Genomic DNA, 23,780 nt, shown 5'->3' on the forward strand with positions numbered 1-23,780 from the left:
TTTTTGAGATTAGCATTTATCTAAAAATAAAGATTAAAACAGAATGCAACACGTGCATGAATTTACCTGCTTTCCTTCTAATTCTTTGCTTTAGTATGAGGTGCAAGACTCTCAAGCGTCACTTTTCCACCAGGGGAAAATATGTGTTCTTTTGTAGTGTAGTTCATGCCCCAAGATGTCTTTTAATGTGTGAAGAATGTCAAAATGGCAAAAGGCCACAAGACAGCAGATTCTCAAATAAGCCCCTGTAAGCAGGTATGGGAATGGGTGAGAGAAACACTTTCTGTTTACATTCTTATACTCTTTTAGAAAACCATTACTGTTGTGGAGGGTGTTTTGTGGGGACTTTCAGGTTAGATGTGGTGAATCTCTTCCTTCTGTAACATGGTCCAGTAAGAGAATCACTGCACCATCTCCAGTCCTTGCTTTCCTGGGATCACAAACCGTCACTTCTGCCAGGTCTTCCATGTCATACCACCTGCCTTCCCAGCATTCACCAAAAAAACTAACTAATCCAGTAGGCCCTTTTCTTGTCTTCTGTGAGCCACAATTATGAGTGACATGATTTTGTTACACCTCAAGTCAGGTGGCCACAACTCAGAGGCACCTGCATCTTTCCATAACTTTGGAGGTAAAGCTTCGAGGTCATCACTAGAGGGCACTTCTCACTCTATCTAGGTTATGACCTGTGCTTCATGTGAGCCTCTCTCTCCTCAGGGACTTTTTTCTTCTGATCCTCTTTGTAATTTGCCCTTGTACTTGAGAACTCCCATCCTCAGCACCCGCCAGTAGATCTTCATGATGCCTTAAAGGATTTTCCTTATCCTTGCTCCCAACCCTTATCCCTGCTCCCAGCCCTTAGCCATACTCTCCACCTTAGCCATGCTCCCATTCCTTAGCTATGCTTTGCACCTTACCCATGTTGGCAGGCCTTAGCCAGCCACCATCCTTAGCCATGCTCCCAGCCCTTAGGAATGATCATTACTTTAGCCCTTCTCACAACCCTAGCCTTAGGTATGCTCTCAGCATTAGCCTTGTACCCAGCCCTCATCTATTTCCAGATCTTAAAGCTACTTTCTTAAGGATGTCCTTTCTTGATGCGCAATGGTAGTATAACCCACTCCCTCAGGATCTGTCAACACCAAGCCTGCTCTCATTGTTCACATCACATTGACCAGATGCCCTCTACATATGTGCTGCAGACCCTCTTGATCCCTTGTCTGCATGGAAAGGGTCTCTGGTTGCAGGTGGGCAAGGAGTCGGCGAGAATTGACAGACAGACCTGACACAAGGGAGAGTGGATCTGAATGTAATTTGTCAAATCGAGTATCAAACTTTTTATACAGAAGAAAATAGGGAAGTTAGGTGACACACCGGCAAGGTACAAAGAGGTTACTGAATTCTTACACAAAACAGAGGAATACAAACACGGAAGAACTGGCAGGAACCAACTGGGGTAAAACTCAACGTTAACAACTGGGATCAAAAACAGCTCCACCTAAGGTCCACTTAAACTTAGAAGCCAGGGGCAAGGGCTTCGTGCCTTTGCCATAGTCCCTACTCTAGTCTATTGTATAGTCCACCTTCCCCCTAGGCCATTGTAAATACTTGTTTGTGTATGGGTGTAACTCAGCTACCTATAGTTCTAAGTATCTATCTACTCTGGTTCCTCTTTAGGTCACAAACTTCCTTCTTCCTAGATAATGGTAAATTTCTGTGTAGGGCAGTGACTTAGCTATCCATGCCCAGGGTCGGATCAAGGACTGCCTAGAATCTAACTTAGCTATGTGTCAAAATATCAATCCTTAGGAGCACTCGTAATAAAGCAATATTAAGGGAAAGCACACAGATCTGTTTACCAACTAAAGCGAGGACATTGGAGCATTCTTTATACAGGATGCCATGATTCCAGGAGACTAAGTTTCCGTGAACTTTTCACCTCGGGACAGCGCCCAGGTTTTCAGGGCCTGTCCCACTTGTCACTACTGGAGTGGATGTAGCACATATGTACCTATTCACTGTGAGCTTTCTTCCTTCCCAGATACAAATTTCCCAAGGACAACAAAGCTGTCTCTTTGCTCTGTAGTGTGGCCATGGCATCTGCAGTGGCCCATGAGTTTTGTGGCAGGCAATAAGAGCCTGATCAGCAAATTCTTCACATCACAATATAACATGTTTTCAAAGCCCAGAGTCTGTAATCCCACATCAGTATCTATAGTAAGATCATGCAATTATATTTTGCTATCCAATATTTCATTCACTAGAACATTGTGTATTTGGTATGTCCTTGTGTATAGATAAATGCTCCATTCTGCTATTCAATTATAAATTTCAGAAGTGTAAAGCATCACCTAGATGATACTCAATTAAACATTCCGAATGAGTGTTCTACTAGTTTTTAAAATCATGCTTTAAATTATGTTATCAGTGGTGTGTGTGTGTGTGTGTGTGTGTCTGTGTGTGTATGTATGTATATATATATATATATGTATGTATATATGAGTACACACTATGATTTGTGTGTGAGAAAACATATTTGCCATGACTTAACATATGGAGGATAACTTGTTCCTTCTATCTTGAACCCAAGAATCAAATTGTCCTCTCTTATCTCCTCAGCCATCTCACAAGCCTAACAGTGAGCATTTTCATATTCTTTCAATTAAGAGTTAGGTCATCAGGGCTACAGAGATGGATCAGTGGCTGAGCACACATTGTTCTTGCAAAGGACCATGTTTCTGTTCCAAGCATCAAAACAGAGGCTAATAACTATACACAATGCTAGTTACATGGGGATCTAATGTCCTCTTCTGGCCTCCACTGCACTGCATGTACATGGTACACTGACACACATTTAGACAAAACATGATACACATAAAAAATTAAAAAAATACATGCACTGTACTTTGAAGCATTGCAGGTATGATCGTTGTGTCACATGTGTATCAGTAGAGAAGGGAGAGGCTATGTCTACACTCAGTATTCTGACCTATTAACATCTGAATGACTAGTAGCCAAGAATTTCCTGGAAATAAAAAAGTGAGTCTGAGATGACTACTGATTCCAGGGGGCATAGCCATGGAGTTAACCTGAGACAATCACCAGTGGGACACTGCACAGGGCTATGAGGCAGAAAATGCCTGAGATGATTCCTGCCCTGTACTGGACACTCAGAGATTCCTGGCATCTCTAAGAGGAGCAAGTGAGTGATGGACAAATGAAAGAGAAACAGCAGATTTGGGCACTTATGAAGAGAGGCAGAACCAGAGACTCGAGGGTAGTGAGGAATAGCCTGATGTGGGTAGCTGGTGATGCCACCTTTTATCATGGTGAGGTCCCAGCCTGTGGTGCCACTAGAGGCAACATCTGGTCCATGATCCTGAAGCACTAGGGGTCTGTTACCACCAAAGGCTGGGTGGACATTCTGGTCTGATCTGTTGCCTGGGAACATGTTGATGTCAGAGGGCTGTGCGGATCTGGTCCCACTCCTCACCTGGGCATTGTGGGAGAGCTGGACCTGGAGGCATGACAGCAGGAAACCCAAACGTCCCTACAGTGAATCACAGTCCTCAATGGTTAGCCCTGAACATTGAGGGAATTGCTGGTGAGCACCCCCACCTCAGAACAAAAACATGGAGAGCTGGTCCTATCACTCATATCCCTTGATGTGGCATGGGCAAGAGAGAGATACCCTTCTCCCTCTTCCCCTTCCCACCTGAAGCATGTAGCAGACATGTCCTACAGTCATGATAGCTGGAGAACTGGCCCCACAATTTGTCTGCCAGCAGTGACATGGGAAATACACAGATGTATACCACCCCACCTTTTGCCATCTATTGCAGGCAAGAGAGATGACTCCCAAGTCATCACAGCAGAAAAGCTTCCCTGGCTCCTCACCTGTTGCAGTACAGTAGAGCTTGCCATATATATGAGGGTTGAGGGTGAGCCACCACAAGGGTGTGAGTACAGGAGAGCCAGTCCTGATCTGTGGTGACATCAGCAAGGAAGAGATTCCTCCAGTTTCCCCTTGCCACTAGTGGCAGGCTGACAGGAGAATTGGCCTCATGGGGTCATGAAAGCAGGAGAATAGGGCTTACACCTCACCTGGACAGTATAGTAGAGCTGACCCTGATGGTAGGGAGGTAGGTGAGCTAGCTCCAAAGGCATGAGAGCAGGAAAGCTGGCAGGCTGATCAGCTTAGAGAACTATCAGGCTCAGATCTAGGGCTTTGAATCAGCCCAACCCGAACATTTACCCCTTCAACGAACTACTAGAGTGCATAAAGGGGCTGGTCCTACAGCTCCAAAGCTACAGGATCTCCATGACATGGGCAACAACAGCATATCGGAGATAAGTCCCAGTAAGATTCCTATATCAATAGAGTAGCTAAAGTCAGAGGTATCAGGCCAACCCATTATTGCAATGAACATTTGTAAGCAGAGAAGTGTGAACAATGTGTTTACTGTGAGACACAGTACTGCTTCTACAATGAAATTTATTTTTGGTTGTTGGTAGGGAGGCTGGAAGGGTGGAAGGCAGGTATGATGGGTGGCGGAAATGAGTAGAATTGAGGTCCATGATGTGAAATTCACAAAAAACCAGTAAGAAGTTGTAAAAGAGGTAAATACAACTTTAAAAAGAATCAAATGCTTCTATCTAGTTGGTTACTGAAGAACATGCATGTCTTAGTCAGGGTTTCTATTCCTGCACAAACATCATGACCAAGAAGCAAGTTGGGGAGGAAAGGGTTTATTCGGCTTACACTTCCATGCTGCTGTTCATCACCAAAGGAAGTCAGGACTGGAACTCAAGCAGGTCAGAAAGCAGGAGCTGATGGAGAGGCCATGGAGGGATGTTCCTTACTGGCTTGCCTCCCCTGGCTGGCTCAGCCTGCTCTTATAGAACCAAGACTACCAGCCCAGGGATGATCCCACCCACAAGGGGCCTTTCCCCCTTGATCACTAATTGAGAAAATGCCTTACAGTTGGATCTCATGGAGGCATTTCCTCAACTGAAGCTCCTTTCTCTGTGATAACTCCAGCTGTGTCAAGTTGACACAAAAATAGCCAGTACAATTGACCCCTTGTCAACTTGACATACAAACACATCACTAGTAAGCCTCAACCCTTACTTTCTTACTCATCCCCAATATCTAAATAACTTTAAAAGTCCCACAGTCTTTACATATTCTTAAAATTTCAATCTCTTTAAAATATCCAACTCTTTTAAAAATCCAAAGTCTTTTTACAATTAAAAGTCTCTTAACTGTGGGCTCCACTAAAACAGTTTCTTCCTTCAAGAGGGAAAATATCAGGGCACAGTCACAATCAAAAGCAAAAATCAATCTCCAACCGTCCAATGTCTGGAATCCAACTCACGATCTTCTGGGCTCCTCCAAGGGCTTGGGTCACTTCTCCAGCCATGCCCTTTGTAGCACATGCGCCATCCTCTAGGCTCCAGATGCCTGCACTCCACTGCTGCTGCTGCTCTTGGTGGTCATCTCATGGTACTGGCATCTCCAAAACATTGCATGACCCCTTCTGTCCTGGGCCTTCAATTGCAACTGAGGCTGCACCTTCACCAATGGCCTTCCATGGCCTCTCACAGTGCCAAGCCTCAGCTGCTTTGCATGACCCCTTCATGCCTTCAAAACCAGTACCACCTGGGTGACACTTACATATTACCAAGTCCCGCTGCAGCAGGAGTACAACCTTGGCCATCTCTGGAACACAGCCTCTTTGTGCTTTCAGAAAACACTTCCCAGAAGATGTCACCTCAATGATGCTGGTCTCTTCTTAATCACCGCTAATTTCTTAGCTCCAGCTAACCAGCATCAATAGTCCCAGTAATGCAAAGTTTTTGCTTTGGTAGTTCTGGTATCTTATTAATCACAGCTGATTCTTCAGCCCCAGCTAACCAGAACTACAGAATCTTCACAATCAAAAGAGCAATGGTCCTGAAAAGAGTCTTTAATTTTCCCTCTGAAATTTCACAAACCAGACCTCCATCTTCTGCAGTGTTCTCAACATTATCTTCCAAGCTCCTACACAACATCTGACAGAGCTCTTAACAACGGATGGGTCTTCAAGCCCAAAGTTCCAAAGTCCTTCCACAGTCCTCCCCAAAACATGGTCAGGTTGTCACAGGAATACCCCACTCTGCTGGTACCAATTTGTCTTAGTCAGGGTTTCTATTCCTGCACAAACATCATGACCAAGAAGCAAGTTGGGGAGGAAAGGGTTTATTCGGCTTACACTTCCATGCTGCTGTTTTCATCACCAAAGGAAGTCAGGACTGGAACTCAAGCAGGTCAGAAAGCAGGAGCTGATGGAGAGGCCATGGAGGGATGTTCCTTACTGGCTTGCCTCCCCTGGCTTGCTCAGCCTGCTCTCTTATAGAACCAAGACTACCAGCCCAGGGATGGTCCCACCCACAAGGGGCCTTTCTCCCTTGATCACTAATTGAGAAAATGCCTTACAGTTGGATCTCATGGAGGCATTTCCTCAACTGAAGCTCCTTTCTCTGTGATAACTCCAGCTGTGTCAAATTGACACAAAAATAGCCAGTACAATGCACTTATTAATGTATTCAGTACTTAATAGAACAAGGTGAGAGTTAGTTACATAGTAATATACTCATTGCACAGTCAAAGAGATAAACCCCAGTAGACACAGATAGGTGCCCAGGATGGTATAAGTAATAGACAACATATTGTGCATGTGTTATCCAAGGCCTATTATTCTGACAAAATGAATAAATGATTTATTAAATGTATCATAATTGGTACATAATTTAAATTATGCTCAAAGTGAATAAAATAGTTAGTGTGTTCATATGTGTGAATCATTTGAATACTCGCTGAGTTAGGTTGAATAATGGAGCACAGACCAAAAAATAAGCCCTTAAAAACAGGTTGAAATCTTTCCATCTGTTATTGCAAAAATGTTCATAATTTTCTTCCTAAATACTATGCATTATTAATGGAAAATTCAGTGGCTACTCTAAGACTTTATAAATATAGAAATGAAGTAAACTTAAAAGCTACTGGGATATACTGTAGGCTTTAAATTTTTTTAACTTAATCTTACTTCTCATAATTGAGCAGTTAATTTTTCCACAGCCACTGAAAACTTTGCATCATTAATAATAATAACAGGTTCTTCATTGGTATGGTTTTAAGCTGGTAGTAAATTTAATATCATATTATTCCTTGAGCCTTCTATTTTCTGTTTAGAAAATGTTTGCTTAGCTTTGTTCTTTCCAGTACCATTTATAGTTTTCGGCCTTCCACACACTGCAAAGCAGATGCTGTATGACTTGTCGGCCAGTGCTTATCCTCAGTTGGACTTACTGACAATGGAGATTTGTCTCATCCTCAGAAAGGGTTATAATCGACACAAATACTGATATGTGTGAATAGTACCTAGTAGAAGCTAACTGTGAACTGAAGATATATATATGTAAAGATGAGACTAGCTCTTCCTCAACCTGCAAACCCTTCAATGACAAAGCTGATGACCAAGTCAGTGTTTTCAGGTGAGATCTGCAAGACCAACTGAGGAGAGCAGTTGCCAGTTCTGAATCACAGCAAATGTTCTTGGGCCAGCCACTGCCTCAGATCATTGAATAAAATGGTTCTTTCCTAACAGGATTGCCTGACCAAGGACAGCACCCAGTCCATCTAGAGGTGGATGTGGGAAGAGCCAATTCTAAGCACCTGCATTTTACCAGTCCATAAGAATAAGTCCCTTCTTCCTTTGCTTACACTTTCCTCTCCTAATTATCTCTCCATTTTATCTGACTTCCTTCATTGTGTGTCCCATTCTTTCCCTTCCTACCTCTTTCCGTTTTATATGACTTCCTTTGTTTTGTGTCCCATCCTTTCCTCTGAGCTTCTCTTGCTTCCTACCATTTCTTTTCTCTTTTCTGACTTAGCTTTTTGTGTTTCATTCTCTCTTTCCTCTTCCTGCACTTTTATTCCTCCTACCTTTGTTTCTTTACTTCCATCCATTGTCATATGAATTCTGCTGTTTTCTCCCTCTCTTTCCCTCACTAATTCCCCCTCTCTCTTCTTCTTCCTTCTCCTCCTTCAATTTCTTCTCTCCTAAAACCTCTTCATGCCTGTCTAATATCTTTAAATTACAAAGCTACCCACAAATGACCTTAGGGTCAAGTCCTTGCTGTGTGGTGTCAAAGAATGGAGAGCACACGTTTCTTTCTTATAACACAGACTTCTGAATGTCTCAGAATTTTCACTTCAATGTTTGTTATTTTAATCTTCAACTTTTTTGATTTTAGAATTCAGCCACATGATAAATATGCATCCTGTCAATGTTGCATAATGTATTAAAATAATTCACTTGGCTTTCTCCATCTTAAAAAAAAATCTGTGTGAAACTATGATTCTAAGTGAACTTTCCTGAGTTGAAGGGCATTTAATCACCACATCTCACTCTACTATATGAAAATTTCTCAAAACTGCAGGGGAGAATATGTAAAAGTAAGTTCCAAGTTCAGAATCTATGTTGAGATGAAGATGAGAGGTCTCCCGTCAATTACTACTATACACAGGAATCTCATCCTACACCATGGCTTCAGCAGATACAGCAAACCCACTGGCACCAAGAAAAAGGAGCCTATCTTAACTATCTCCATCAGGAAATAGATTATCTTAACTGCTACTATCAGGCCAAAAGCCCCATGTAACCCAGGACTAGATTGAAAGATAGCTGCCATTTCCACAGTCTTCCTTTCCTCATTTCATCTAGAGGGAAAATTCTTGGACAAGGGCTATAGAGGAACAGGATATTGAAGTTCACTCAGATTCTTTGTTCCATAAAGTTTTCTGTACTCAAGCATAATTTTCTTATTCATAAGACAAGGAAGAGACAGGAAGAACAGAGAAGTGGTGGTGATGTCTAGATGCACCTGCAGATCAAAATTGTGTGGCTCTGTCTCCCTAGGTTTATTAAAGCTCATTGTTCTGTGCACTGACTCCGAACTACACAGTTGGAAAATGAAATCAGCTAATCTTCTACATCTCAGCCTCGGGAACAATGGCTTGCATTTTAACAGAGTCAGTAACATTCATATGGAAAGCATAGACTTTAGCCCTGCTCTTTTCTTTTTTTCTCTTTGACATTAACATTTGTAACAATAAACGCTGGCTCATGTGTAGATGGATAGATAGTTCATATAGGTACTTTATGAAGTATTTTTTATTTCATATAGGTGGCTCACTTTTCCTACAGATACTTTAAAGGCTCTGTTTTTGCATCTTGCCTATATAGCCTAAGTTGCTACTTAGCTGAAGCTTTGGGTCGGTGGTTTTTAGAAACTACTTTCCTTACCCAAGTGCATGTTTAGCCCCCAAATTTACATATGGAAACCTTTTCCCCAACATAGTAATAATAGGCATTGATTTGATTACAGTTGATTTGAGCATGTGGCTCATACCATAATAAATGTGATAAATATCACAGAGGCCAAGAGAACTGATGCCCCTTTGATCATGTAAAAATACATCAAAAGACCATATAAACCCAAAGACATGTCTCTCATGGACACAGATCTGTTGGAATCCTAATCTTGGACTTCCCCCTTCCAAGATGTAGAGAAATCACTGTTCAGATATTGGGAGATGACTTTGTCAGTAGAGGGTTTGCTTTGTACATGTGAAAATCAGACAGAACTATAGAACCCATAGGTAAAGGTTGGAAACAGTGGCACATGTTCTTGATCCCAGTGTTATATATAGAGAGGCAGCTCTCTGGAGCTTGTTGGCTAGATGAGCTAAATGATGAGCTTCTGACTCAGCAAGAGACACTGTCCCAAAATTAAGGCTGACAGAACCTGAGGAAAGCTACCAAAAATTGACCTTTGCCATGCCTTATCTATGTCATGGACCTGTATATAGCCCTGAGGAGGCTATAAGGTGGGGGTCACTCAGTGAATTTTACTAACTCTTACAACCAGGAATTATTTGCACAAAGATACTAGAGAGATTCATCATGATCAACCATCATATTCCTTTCTAACTCCATCCTCCACACAGGAAGACCCATGAGCACTTGCAGCAGAGAGTCATCCTTATTTTCCCTGCTCCATTGGTCATCTGGTGGCCTAATCATACCTTGGCCTATGTACTCATGTATCATGGGATCACTATCATGGATGCAGTATTGATTTGTTAAATAAACAACCACATACATACATACATACATACATACATACATACATACATACATAAGGTATTCTCACAAGACACCATTGTATAGTGACCTTATGGCTGGATTGATTCACATAAGCATAAAATATATGCTATTATTATAATGATAAAATCACCATGCTGTGCCTTTCTGGAAGCTGATTCCTCCATTAAGTGAAGTATGACTTCAATGCCAATATACCAAACCTCCTCCTATTATCCTGAAGTGATCCAAAGTAATAAAGGCTGGTTACTTGAGTCATTACAAATTAGTGCTTATATGTTAAGCATCATCTCAGAGACACAGTTTCTTTTTATAGAGAATAGTAGGAGGTACTAAATCATGCAGCAACACTTTCTGGATGGCAAGCTCTTGGGCCCTGATGCTAGTTATCTCCTCCATCTTCTAGCACCTAGGTGAGAGCAAGAACTCCTTGAGCTGCCTGTAGGACAGTCATTTCACTCAATGTCCACTCCTACCACACCCACACACAAAGAATCCTGAGAGAAGGGGCTGCATGTTCACCTGTATTTTAGAAGCTTAAACAGTGATATGGAGTCGTCTGTCCATGGCCAGTGTAGTCAGTCAGTGGCAGTAAAAGTGCCCCAACTTTTATACCTGAAGGTGATGCCATACTATATTCAATAAATTTGAAGACAAGGGGAGTTGACACAGGCATCTTAATTTGTAGAGAACATATCGAGTCTGTTATACAGAGGTTGCTTATGCAAAAGATCACTTGAATGTGGATAGATAGTGATGGTGGAGGATAATTCCACTATAGGAGCCTTTAAGGATTGTCACAGGGAGGTAAAGGACCCACTACTACATATAAGGACAAAATACTTTCAGTATTGCCTCCACACTTCAGCAGTGTATTGCCATTTTGGGTCTCTTAAGAGACTGTAAACCTTGTATAATTAAGACCAAGAATTATAATGATATTTGGCCTACATCTCAAGATGTTTGTAAAAACCATCCCTGAGACCCTGGAGGATAAATTGGAGTGCCAGTTGTGCTGACATCAGCATCCTCATCCTCTTGACCACAGGTAAGACTTTCACTTAGCCACAGGCTACAGAAATGGAGTCAGGACTTTATTGTCTCAGATCACTGTCTCCTTTGTCCTAGCACGGCTTCTTTAGTTTTCTGTTTAATTATAGTAATGTCACTGGCATGTCAATGTCCCAAGCTTGTGATTTGTCAGGGAGGTCAGGGTGATCCAAGCCACACAATGACTACTCTAATACAATATATTCATGACCTTTCTCAAGTAACAAAGGCAGGAAACCACCATTGTCATTAACTCAGTGGCATTCCTTGGGAACAGTGGAATTCCTGGAAGCATGCTCAGAAATGCTGTCTACTCAAGAGGTCCCTTGACAGTCTGGCAGCCTCTTACCTGGGGATCTGATAATTGCTTTGACCATTAACATCTTGAGCATCTGAAGTCTTTAAGCAGCTGCTCTTATACTGTAAAAGAAACTCCGACGTCCTGGCCATTTCCCATCAAATCAACAACAACAACACTTGGCACCCCCCCCCCCACACACACACATACCTTTTTGTTCTTTACCCATGAGTATCTACTTTTGTACATACATGCACAGTTCAAATAATATCCTTAAGAGATGATGAGATGACTAAAGCTGTGAGTCAGAACCTGGAAGCGGTTCCACTGATCTACAGAGAAGCATCTGCCTCCTTGTCTTCTGGATGCTTTTAGAGCAGAAAGCTGTTGCTAAATCTGAGAAGAGCAGGCACAGCTCACATCCATGGAGTCCTAAAAAGCCACCCTTATGGATGTCCATGTTGGATCTCCTGATATATTCCAGATTTATCAACAAATATAAAAGTAAGGAATCCAACTTAAGAGGACTTTTCTTTATGCTTTTTGTACTTTTTTTATAATAAAAATGAAATAAAGATTTTATTTATAGTGAAAATGAAATATTCATTTCTTATAATGAGAAAATATATGGTCAGTTTTCATCTAATATATGTGGCTCAGTATATTTCTGATATATAGAATGGTATAATTGTGGTGATATAAATAAAATCATATGTACTAAGTTCTTACATCTGTGCTTTCTAGTCATTCTTTCTGCCTGTTTATTTTTCTTGACGTAGTATGCTGGTAGGAACAGATTGTATTTATTACTATTGCCACCTTCTGCCTTTGTCAAACCATTCCTGGAATCCATAATTCATACCACAAACAAATTCTTTTCTAATAAAGCCTTGCTTATAATCTATTTCAATATTATTAAGGACTTTTTATTGCACTTCAAATTCTATACCCTGAGTGTGGGGGCAGCACCCTGGATAATCTCATCCCACTCTGTTCCCATTGGCTTTTGTCAGCCCCTTGTACCTCGCTGTCTTTGTTACTTCTTATCCTTGGAAACCAGTTCCTCAAGGAAGTTCTCTTCTAATTGTTAATTACTGGTTGCCTCATGTCCACAATGCATTTCTACACTTTGAACTAAGTCTATCCATCTGCAAGGTAACTTCATGCCTTTATGATTTTGTTGTTGTTGTTGTTATTCAAGACAGAGTTTCTCTGTGCAGTCCTGGATGTCCTGAAATTCACTCTGTAGACCAGTCTGGTCTCGAACTCAGAAATCCACCTGCCTCTGTCTCTGCCTCCCAAGTGCTGGGGTTAAAGGCATGCACCACCACTGCCCAGCTTGCCCTTACGATTTATCTATAGGACCTGTTCCTCATCAGTGTTGGGCCTCTGTCTCCCTATCATGCAAATAAGTTCTGCTCAATAGGTGGCACAGAGAAGAACCTCAACAAAAGCTCTAGAACATGTTTTCAGATCTAAAGTGGGCAGAACATTCAGTGCTCAAACTCTTCCAATAATGGTGGCCTTACTCTCACCCAGGTAAAAAATGGAGTTGAGAGATATTTAATGAAAAGCAAAGAGAGAAAGAAAGAGCAGGAGCACAGAAATAGAGAGGCCATCCATCAAGAACTGCTACATGGTCCACCACCAACTGACAAGATACCACTTAAGCTGTCAAAGAATTTCAGTGCCAAATAGGTTTATGAAGCAAATGAGACAAATTAATTTGCCCCTTATTTTTATACCTTCTGCCTATCTCAACTGAAAAGATAAATTAACTTGTATAACCAGGCATAATTTTTTTTTTTTGCATCACTGTGAATTCTCAGAACTCACTAAGAATCATATAGGTCTTCATTAGCATAAGGCTCCCAAATTAGACAACTGTCTCCAAGTGATAGATTAAAAATACATATTAGCATGAAAGAATTGTGATTTTTTCAAGGAAATTGGATAAGAAAATTGTCAGCCTTCATAAGTGCCTTCATCATGTAAGAATGCTTTAGGGCAAGGGGCAGAAGATTCATAATATGTAATTAGGAATGATCAGTAAATATGAAATTGCAACCTCCCTAGTAATCAAAGAGCTGTAAATTAAACAAGGGAACCTCCCTCCACAAATGAACAGAGAATAAAGTCTATCATAATGCAACAGGACAATAGCCGAAAGCATAATTTAATATGAATTTATTTTTCTTAGTTTGTGTGCATGGTATATGCATGTGTGTGTGTGTGTGTGTGTGTGTGTGTGTGTGATTTACCAGGACTAATTCCAGAAGAGAACATCCAGTGTCCTATCAGTCAGTATCATATTCCCTTGCAGCAAGTTCTTTCATTGAACCTGGAAACCTAGGCTGACAGACAGAACTTCCCAGGGACCCTCCTGTTTCTGCCCTGCATGTGTGTGAACCTGCCTCTTCCAACTTAGGTCTTCATGCTGATCCATCAAGCCATCAAGCCATCTGCCCACACCCCATATTAGTACACATTTTTGGTCAGTACTCTGAAAGTGTATCAACTATAGTTCCCCCCCCCTTTTAAAATATATTGTCTTAGAATCAATTTCACAGGTGAAGACCATTAAGACAGCTGCCAGATCTTGTGGAGTTTGTGAAGTTTTGAAAAATAATGTGGACTATGTCATCCAGGATCGTCAGTGGGAGCATCCCTCTCTCAATGAATAGCTGGTCATTTCTTCCCTCTTGGAGATCCATCTAAGAAACCTTCATATTTTAGAATACTAGTCTGCTCTAGTCTACCAGATTGCTTCATATGTATATGTATGTATACATATAATATTCTAAAATATCATAGTCATCAAAGTTGATGCTTGGAAAGTTTTCAACATATGAAAATGATCACTACATTATGGATAGAGTCAGAATAATATAATATATCTGTAGTAAGGCCATTAATATGCTAAACTATGAAATAAGAGTAAAGCAGGCCAGGAGAGGTTTTCTAGGTGTGATGGTTTGAATGAAAAGGCCTCCCATAGACACATATATTTGAACAGTTGGTCCCCAGTTGGTGGACTATTTTAAGGACTAGGAAGTATAGACTTGTTGGAGGAGGTGTGTCCCTCAGAGAGGACCTTGAGGTTTCAAAATGATGCACTACCACCACCACCAACACTACCACCACCTGGACCAGATAAGATGTCAGGTTTCAGCTGACGCTCCAGTCTATGCCTGCTTCCATCATGCATCCTACCATGATTATCAGGGACTCAACCTCTGAACCTATAAGCAAGCCACCAATCCAATGCTTTTTTGAAAAGTAAGATGCCTTGGACACAGTGTCCCTCCACAGAAATAGAAAAGTAGTTGAGACACTAGTCATGAAAGGTTAGGGTGCCTTTTTGTCTTCTTGTGATATTCTCCCAGGCTAAAATAATGAACATGTCATCCATACACATAGCTTCAGACTTTCTTGGGAGAGCATGAAAGAAGACTTGTTAGTAGTTGAGGAGTCATGTGACCTTTGACTTTGGGGAGTAACAGAGGGGATCCCTAAGCTTGATATTGCTCACTTCTCCTCTTAGCTCTGTCTAATCATACATAGGAGACATGCATGACAGATGAGGTAGCTGCCTAAGATATTCAGGAGACTCCTGTAGGGAAGTCTAGGATTCAGACAGTTGGCTCCTTGTTACTGCCTAGTCATCTTCCCTTCAGAGTGGTATTCTCCTCTCTAATAGGCTTCTGGTCAACCAACCTTCTCCCATCTTCCCATCTATGGATGCAAGATGACCAGCTGCCTCAAGATCTCATCACCATGATGTTCTAACATGGCAGACAGTAACCTCAAACTGTGAGAAAAGGACAAAAGCCTCTTTTCTTAGGATGCCTTTGCCAAGTGTTCTTACACAGAGAGTCTAACAGTAACAACACAGAAACTATGGATGGTGAAATCTCACTGTAATCTTTCTCCTTAGGTACAGAAAATGTGGGAAATTAATGGAACTCCTCACAGTGATTACAATGCGGGGCCTGATAATCTTTAGTTATTTTCTGTTTCCTCTTATGTTGAATCTATATGCTGCAGTTTGAGGAATGAAATAATCCAATGGAGATTGTAAAGAAGGTTCAAAATCTGTCCCAGCAATGTGGATCAGGAAGTTCCAGGTCCAACTAACTTGAGGCAGTCCTAAAGACGCTTCTCTGGCATTAGGGCTTTTAGGGAACTTTAGGACTTAAAATTCTCCGGAACTTGTGAACCAAGAGCACCATGTACACTATGCCTTAAAAACCATAACAATGTTTATGGAGATTGGTTTCTTTCAAAAATAGTTGGAGAATTGCCATATCTTTCTTAAAATGTGTAATGAGAATTTCCTTAAAATGGAGGATTGTTTCTTGCAGCATCTGATTTATCTAGGCTGTAGTAGGGGGAAGTTCCTTTAAGAGCTAAGGCAATTGAGAGCAACTGAAGTAAATCAATGCATTGTTTAAAGGAGTTGAAATGAGGAGCTACATATTGTAGGCGATTAATAGGAGTTTTGACATCAAATACTAATGAATTTACTAACATTAATCACAAAAAAATTTCAGGAAACTAGGATGATTCAGAAGTGAATAAAAGCAGATACTATAAGTGGCTACATTACCAGATAAACAAAGAGAATGGAACAGGAAGAAGAGTTAAGAGAGTTAGCTGTGCACAGCAAAGTACACCATGTCAACTCAATGTTAGACAAGCATCACGTGCTGTGGAGTTGGTGCTCCCAGGGACAGTCACTTTCAATCATTTTCCAGTTTGTAAGCCATCCGCAAAAGAATACTTACCATAGTCCATGAATACTAAACAATAAAGAATATCTTTGTTGTATATAGGTGTATTAGTTAGGGTTTTACTGCTGTGAACAGACACTATGACCAAGGCAAGTCTTATAAAAAAAAACAACATTTAATTGGGGCTGGCTTACAGGGTCAGAGGTTCAGTCCATTATCATCAAGGTGGGAGCATGGCAGTATCCAGGCAGGCATGGCGCAGGAGGAGCTGAGAGTTCTATGTCTTCATCCAAAGGCTGCTAGTGGAAGACTGACTTCCAGGCAACTAGGGTGAGGATCTTATACCCACACCCACAGTGACACACCCATTCCAACCAGGTCACACCTATTCCAACAAGGCCACACCTTCAGATGGTCCAAGGATATACAAACCATCACATTCCACTCCCTGGTCCCCATAGACTTGTTCAAACACATGAGTCTATGGGGGCCACACTTAAACATAGCATAATGCAAAATGCATTTAGTCCAACTTTCAAAGTCCTCATAGTCTATAGCAGTCACAACAATGTTAAAAGTCCAAAGTTCAAGGTCTCTTCTGAGATTCATCCAACTTAATTAACTGTAATCTCCAGAGCAAGGCAGGAAACCAGCTGTGCAAACTCCATCTCCATGGCTGATGTCAAAGTGGTCTTCAGATCTCCACTCCTTTATCATCTTTGTTGACTGCAACAAACTGCTTTCTCCTAGGCTGGTTCCACTCCCTGTTAGCAGCTTTCCTCAGCATGTGTCCCATGGCTCTGGCATCTTTAACACCTTTGAGTCTCCAAGGCAATTTCAATGTTACAGCTTCTTGTTTCAGTGTCTGGGATTCCACTTGATCTTTTGGACTCCTCCTAAGAGCTGGCATCACTTTTCCAGCTCTGCCCTCTGTAGCACTCTAAGCTCAGGTTGATCCACTCCACTACAGCTGCTGTTCTTGGTGATCACTCCATGGTACTGACATCTCCAATACACTGGGGTATTCCACACCAACTAGGCTTCACCAATAGCCTCTCATAGGCTCTCTTCAGGGTTCCAAGCCTCAAATCCTTTGCATGACCCCTTCAGTCCTAAGCCATCAACTACAGCTGAGGCTTCACCTTCTCCAATGGCCTTCCCTGGACTCTCACAGTGCTAAGCCTCAGCTTCTCTCCATTATCCCTTCATTCCTTCGCAAGCAGTACCACCTGAGTGACTCTTACACATTACCAAGTCCAGCCGCAGCATGAGGTAAAACCTTGGTTATCTCTGAAACACAGCTTCTTTGTGCTCCCAGCAAACAATTTCCAGAAGATGTCACCTCAGTGATGCTGGCCTCTTCTTAATCACTGCTAATTCCTTAGCTCTAGCTAACCAGCATCAATTTTCCCAGTAGTTCCTTCCATTCTTAACTCTAGAGCCAGAGCCACGTGGCTGAAGCTGCCGAGTTCTGCTGCTTACAGGAACTAGAACATGATCCCCTTGTACTATTACATTATCACTAGCTTTATGTTTTCTAAATCCTTCACTGCCTAAGCTTGGCTATCCTGGTTTGTGCTCTGTAGATTGACCTTGAATGCAGAGATCAGCATGCCTGTCTCCTGAGATTAAAGGTGTGTACTACCATGCCTGGATTTAATTTAGCTGGGTAGGATCTTGCCCCAAGGTCCCACTCCCTTAATCTGTTATCTCCTAGAACACAGGAATTTGTTCCATTTCACTTCCTGGTACTCCTTTAATACTCAAACCATATATTTTATATTTTTCCTTTCTAAGCTTGCTATGCTTGTTCAAACTTTTCTTCATAAGACTTAACCAGAGAACAAAGTCTCTGCTGGGCTTTTTTGAAACTTCTTTTGTCAATGCAATTAATCCAAGTCTCTTCACCTTAGCCTCAGGCAAACTTTTCAGACAAGAGCAAAAAGTAGCCACATTCTTCACCAAAATACCACAAAACCAGTCTTTATGCCACATTCTGAAATTCTTCTCCTTTGAAATCTCTTGGGCCAGGTCAACACAGTTCAAATTACTCCCAGCAATAAAGTCTTCCATATTCCTACTAGGATGACCCATTAAGCCCCATTTAAAGCATTCCACTGCTTTCCAAATCCAAAGTCCCAAAATCCACATTCTTTCAAATAAAAGCACGGTCAGGCCTATCACAGCAATACCCGACTCCTGGTACCAACTTCTGTATTAGTTAGGGTTTTACTGCTGTGAACAGACACTATGACCAAGGCAAGTCTTATAAAAAAAAAACAACATTTAATTGGGGCTGGCTTACAGGGTCAGAGGTTCAGTCCATTATCATCAAGGTGGGAGCATGGCAGTATCCAGGCAGGCATGGCGCAGGAGGAGCTGAGAGTTCTATGTCTTCATCCAAAGGCTGCTAGTGGAAGACTGACTTCCAGGCAACTAGGGTGAGGATCTTATACCCACATCCACAGTGACACACCCATTCCAACCAGGTCACACCTATTCCAACAAGGCCACACCTTCAGATGGTGCCACTCCCTGGTCCAAGGATATACAAACCATCACAATAGGTAATTCATGTTTTAAGCAGGAAATACTGTTAGGATGCTGTGATGACTATTCCTAGTTGTCAAGTTGACTGGACCTTCGATCCAGATCTTGAGGCTAGAATACAAAGACTTTTGACCCAGATTTTGAAGCATAGTGGCCATAGAAAGCTTTGGCTCAGGCATGATGGTACACACCTATAACTACTGGATACAGAGGCAAGGAAATCGCTGAGTTCAAGGCCATCCAGGTCCAGAACAAGTTCCAAGTAGAAAAAGCTTAGGTTGTGGTTCACACCTTTAATCCTTGCACTGAGAAGACAGAAGCATGCAAATATGAGTTGAAGATCAGTTTACAGAGAAAGCTCTAGGACAGTCAAGCTTAGAGAATGAAGCATGAAATAGAACAAGGGGGGTCAGGCAGGGTCCAGGTCTAGCAAGCAGCAGAACTCGGCAGCTTCAGCCATGTGCTTCTGGATTTAGAGTCAAAAATAGAAGGCACTACTGAGACAATTGATGCTAGTTAGCTGTAGGTAAGAAATTAGTGGTGATTAAGAAGGCAACAGCATCACTTAAGTATTGGAATATGTTTTCTGAGAACACAAAGAAGCTGTGTTCCAGAGATAGCCAAGGTTGTATCTTGTGCTCCAGCTAGACTTGGTAATGTGTAAGAATCACTCAGAAGGTACTGGTTTTGAAGTCATAAACAGGTCATGGAAAGCAGCTGAGACGCTGGGTACTGTGAGAGGCTAAGAAAGGTCATTGGTGAAGGTATAGCCTTAGTTGTAGTTGGTGACCCAGGACTGAACGGGTCATGCAAAGAAGCTGAGGCTTGGCACCATGAAGGGAACATATGAGAGGCTTTTGGTGAAGCCTGGTTGCATCATAAGACCCCAGTATATTAGAGACGCCAGGGGCAAGAACAGCAGCAGCAGTGGAGTGGAGAACCAGAGCGCTATAGATGGCAAAGCTGAAGAAGTGACCCAAGTCTTTTGGAGGATCCCAGAAGATCACATGTAGATCCCAGACACTGGATCCACACATGATGTTGGAGGTATTTGATCTGCTCTATGATTTTAATTTCTTAAGACATTGCAATTTAATGATTGCATTAATCTCAAAAGAGACTTTGAACTTTGGACTTTTAATATTGTAGAGACTGGTATAGACTATGGGACCTTTGAAGTTTGATTAAATGTGTTTTGCATTACGCCATGCCTAAGTATGGCCCCTATACACTCATATGTTTGAACAAGCCTATGGTGGCCAGGGAGTAGAATGTGGTATTTGAATGTTCTGGGCACATAGGGACGGGTACTGTTAGGAGGTGTGACCTTGTTGGAGGAAGTGTATCACTGTGGGTGTGGTTTTTGAAGCTCTGCCCAGTGTGGAAGGGTCAGTTTCCCCCTGACTGCAGTCAAATCAAGATGTAGAACTCTCAGCTCTTCCAGTGCCAGGCTTTCCTTGAAGCTGCCATGCTCCCACCTTGATGATAATGGACTAAAACTCTGAACCTGTAAGCCAGCTCCAACTAAATGTTGTCCTTTATAAGAGTTTCTTTGGTCATGGTGTCTCTTCACAGCAATGGAAACCCTAATTAGGACAGGTGCCAATACTATGCTGAATTTCACTAAGATATAATCAAGATGAATTCAACAATACAGAGCATCAAGGCTGTGGAGGAAGAAGAGTCCAGGGAAGGTGTACAGTATCATTCAAGAACAACATGAGTTGATGCAGCCACCCTCCAGCACCACCTCCATAGTCCTGCATGTTTGATAAACAAGTTTACCTTGTTCCCCTCTGCACAATTTCTGAGCAATGAGGAAAGGATGTCTGTACAGGCAAGGAGTGATGGGCATCCCTATCACCCTTCTTCCCACTGCACTACCCCATTCTTCAGAGAGATCACTATGGGTAAATAAATGACAGGAATCACTCACAGTGTGTGGGAACATTTCTAGATGGTTTCTCCTCTGCTTATTTAATCTGCTGAGAAACTCAGAAGCGTCTGTGGGAATGTCTACCTCTGACTTTTAATTAATGGTGAGATTCTCTTTGGTATAGAGATTTCTTTCTTTCTCATTGGTAGACAAGTATGCAAAGGCTTTAATAATTTACCATAATCAAAACAAATATCACGATTAAATGATGTTGTAGAATTCTGAAAAGTCACGCAATGACACAGGGAAAGCCAATTATTATCGGTAACATGTATATATATTGTTCTTGCAGTATATTTTCTTCTGTATTTTGAACATTGGTACATTACTGTAATGTCCCTGTGACTGTATTTGTTGGATTGGGAATATAAAGTCTTAAAATAAACAAAAAATGTGTCCTCTGAAAGGCAGGCAAGCCCACAAAATCATTTGTGGAAATTATAAAATTTTAGCACATTGATTAGCATACCTTTGCCTCATTCTTTGAGAGTAAGACATAGAAACAATGTTCTTATCACAGTATTTCATATATTATTACTACATATGTGTACCAATCACACATGAATGTTCATGCTTTCATTACATTTTTGAAACTGTTTTAATCCTCTTCTCTCTCTCTCTCTCTCTCTCTCTCTCTCTCTCTCTCTCTCTCTCTCTCTCTTTGTGTGTGTGTGTGTGTGTGTGTGTGTGTGTGTAAGGGCTGGGAGCCTGAGGTTGGTGTTTCTCCATCTATTCTTGGAGTCATGATCTCTCAGTTAAATTAGTGACTCTCTATTCTAGGCAGTTTAGGAATCCAGCAAGCTTGCTCCAAGAATATCCAGTGATAGTGTTACAAGAGGGCCTACACCACTACCTAGCTTTTACCTGGGGAATGTGTGTCTGAACTCTAGCCCTCACACTTGCATGACAAACAGTTTTTTTACCTTGAGTCATTTCTCAGGTGATTAACTAGAAGAGTAATATAACTGGGTAATTTTCTGCTTTTGGATACTGTTATATTCACATACATTTTTAATTTGAGCAGTATCTATATAATCTTGAAAATAGATAAATATAAATATTCATTTTGAAACCTAACTGCCCAGTGCCACATGGCATTCTTTTTGCAGGAAGGAGGCAGTGGCTTCTCCAGGATGGCCTGCTTATCCTGTGTATGCTCAGGACTGTGTGAACTTATAGATTAATCTGTCTGTGCCTATGGATCCATTCAGCAGGATCAGGTAGGTCACATACACTTCCAGGGCTACCACTCAGTGTGTACTGCCTTCCCATGACTGGACTTGGAACTTTGGAAAGAACACACTCAGCAATCTGTTCTGTCGTCAAAGCCATAAATATTAAGGTTGACTTGCACATAGGAATATTTTGTTAGTTTTACCACTCCAGTATACCTTCAACAAGAGATATTTGGGCTCTTCTTCACATCTGGGTCCATCTCTCATGCCATTCAAAGCTTCTTTATAAAGCCCTCAGTGAAACAATTTGTCTCATGTATCTCATTCTATGTACCATCAAGCTCACATTTTCACTTTTATTATATTAGGTTCCTCTACTGATAACAGAATTTTGTATTTACCATCATATTTTCTACCATTTAAAGGTATATACTCTCACTGATTTTATGACTAAAGTAAGTCAGTATCATCAGTGAAGACTGATTCATAATGGACACCAGACTCTAGGCTTGGAGGAAAACTTCCATTTGGACCACATTCATTGAAAATATCAACTGAAGTTCATGTTATCCTGCTGCTTTCCCCACAGGAATTTCTAACAGTCATGTGTACAAAACAGTTGATTTATAGCAATGTCAACAGAGAATAAATGTGAAATAAAATGATTGTTAACACTGCACAGTATGAATATTCACTATTACTATTGGGGAGTCCTCTGCATCTTCCCCAGCTATCTCAAGTTCTATGGGAAAAGGATATAGGTGGGACTCTTGAAAGCTTTGTAATATCACCATGGAGTTCAGAAGATGTAGGTCAATCCAATGATTCTCTCTCACTAGGTTTTCTATTACTTGCAAAAGTGCGGATGTTGAGCTTGTGACAACTTTGCAGATCTACTTGATTCTGAGAGGATCTGAAAGCCTCCCATGAACTATAGACACTTCATACTCTTCCAGTTCTGTCACCTTACCTTGAAACCATGAAAGTCTATTGAAGTAGGAACATTTGGGAAATCTTGCTCTGATTCCTGTTATTTCAACTCTTCCTTCCTTCTGTGGCCTGTCAGGACAAAGCCAGAGGACTTCCCTGAACAGATGTCTACAATGTGGCCAACCAGAAACTACACACAGAGGTGTTCAGGTGATAATAGGAACAGAGTAAGGAACCTTTTGTCGGAATGTATCCCAAAGAAGCCATGTGCAGGTGGATTGGATCCCTAATGACCCAGTATTAAAATAGGTTCATGACAAAGGCCCCTTCCAATGACTGACACCATGTGATAGTGAAGCCAGTGAAGTGTGCAAGATAGTGTAACTTAAGCTTAACTTTTTTGGTCTCTAGTATTGGCATCCAATACACTTTTGCTCTTTAAAAATAATGTAATCTATGGTATTCTGTTACAGCAACAAAAATAGGCAAAATGGGCAATATGGACACAAGATATCCTGGTACATTAAAAAGCCCAGCCAATCTAGGTGTTTGTAATAGTAACTCAAACAACCAAGACAGAATTTTTGTGCTTCCAGACGTGTCTTCAGGAACTCAAGATGGGATTCTCATCTTCCTGGTATATCACACAGGTAAATTGTGGGACACATTTTGAGTCTCACAGTTTGAGCACAGCCATGATAATTTTGTAGAATTATTCACATCTCATATGAGATCACATTGTGTCCATCCAAATGGCAAAGCAAACTTTTGAGATTGAATCAGTTGCTGCTCCAATAACGTATCTCACATCACACACTGGGGCTAGGCTTTGCAGTTTAAAAATTCCATGCCAATCTTAGTAAATATTGCCTTTCCAACACAATCCCCTTCCTCAAG

At 41.4% G+C, this 23,780-nt stretch overlaps 1 protein-coding gene and 1 pseudogene across 1 annotated transcript in view; one reads left to right on the plus strand and one right to left on the minus strand.

Annotated features, from left to right (window-relative positions):
* The window catches only part of Csmd1 (CUB and Sushi multiple domains 1), a 1,626,901-nt gene that overhangs the window by 964,654 nt on the left and 638,467 nt on the right, over nt 1–23,780 (minus strand). The window lies entirely within an intron of this gene.
* LOC115031837 (small nucleolar RNA SNORA17) lies at nt 2,899–3,023 on the plus strand (annotated as a pseudogene).

Source organism: Mus caroli, unplaced genomic scaffold (genome assembly GCF_978045245.1).
Source record: "Mus caroli unplaced genomic scaffold, Mus_caroli_1 scaffold_10, whole genome shotgun sequence".
Lineage (NCBI taxonomy): Eukaryota > Metazoa > Chordata > Mammalia > Rodentia > Muridae > Mus > Mus caroli.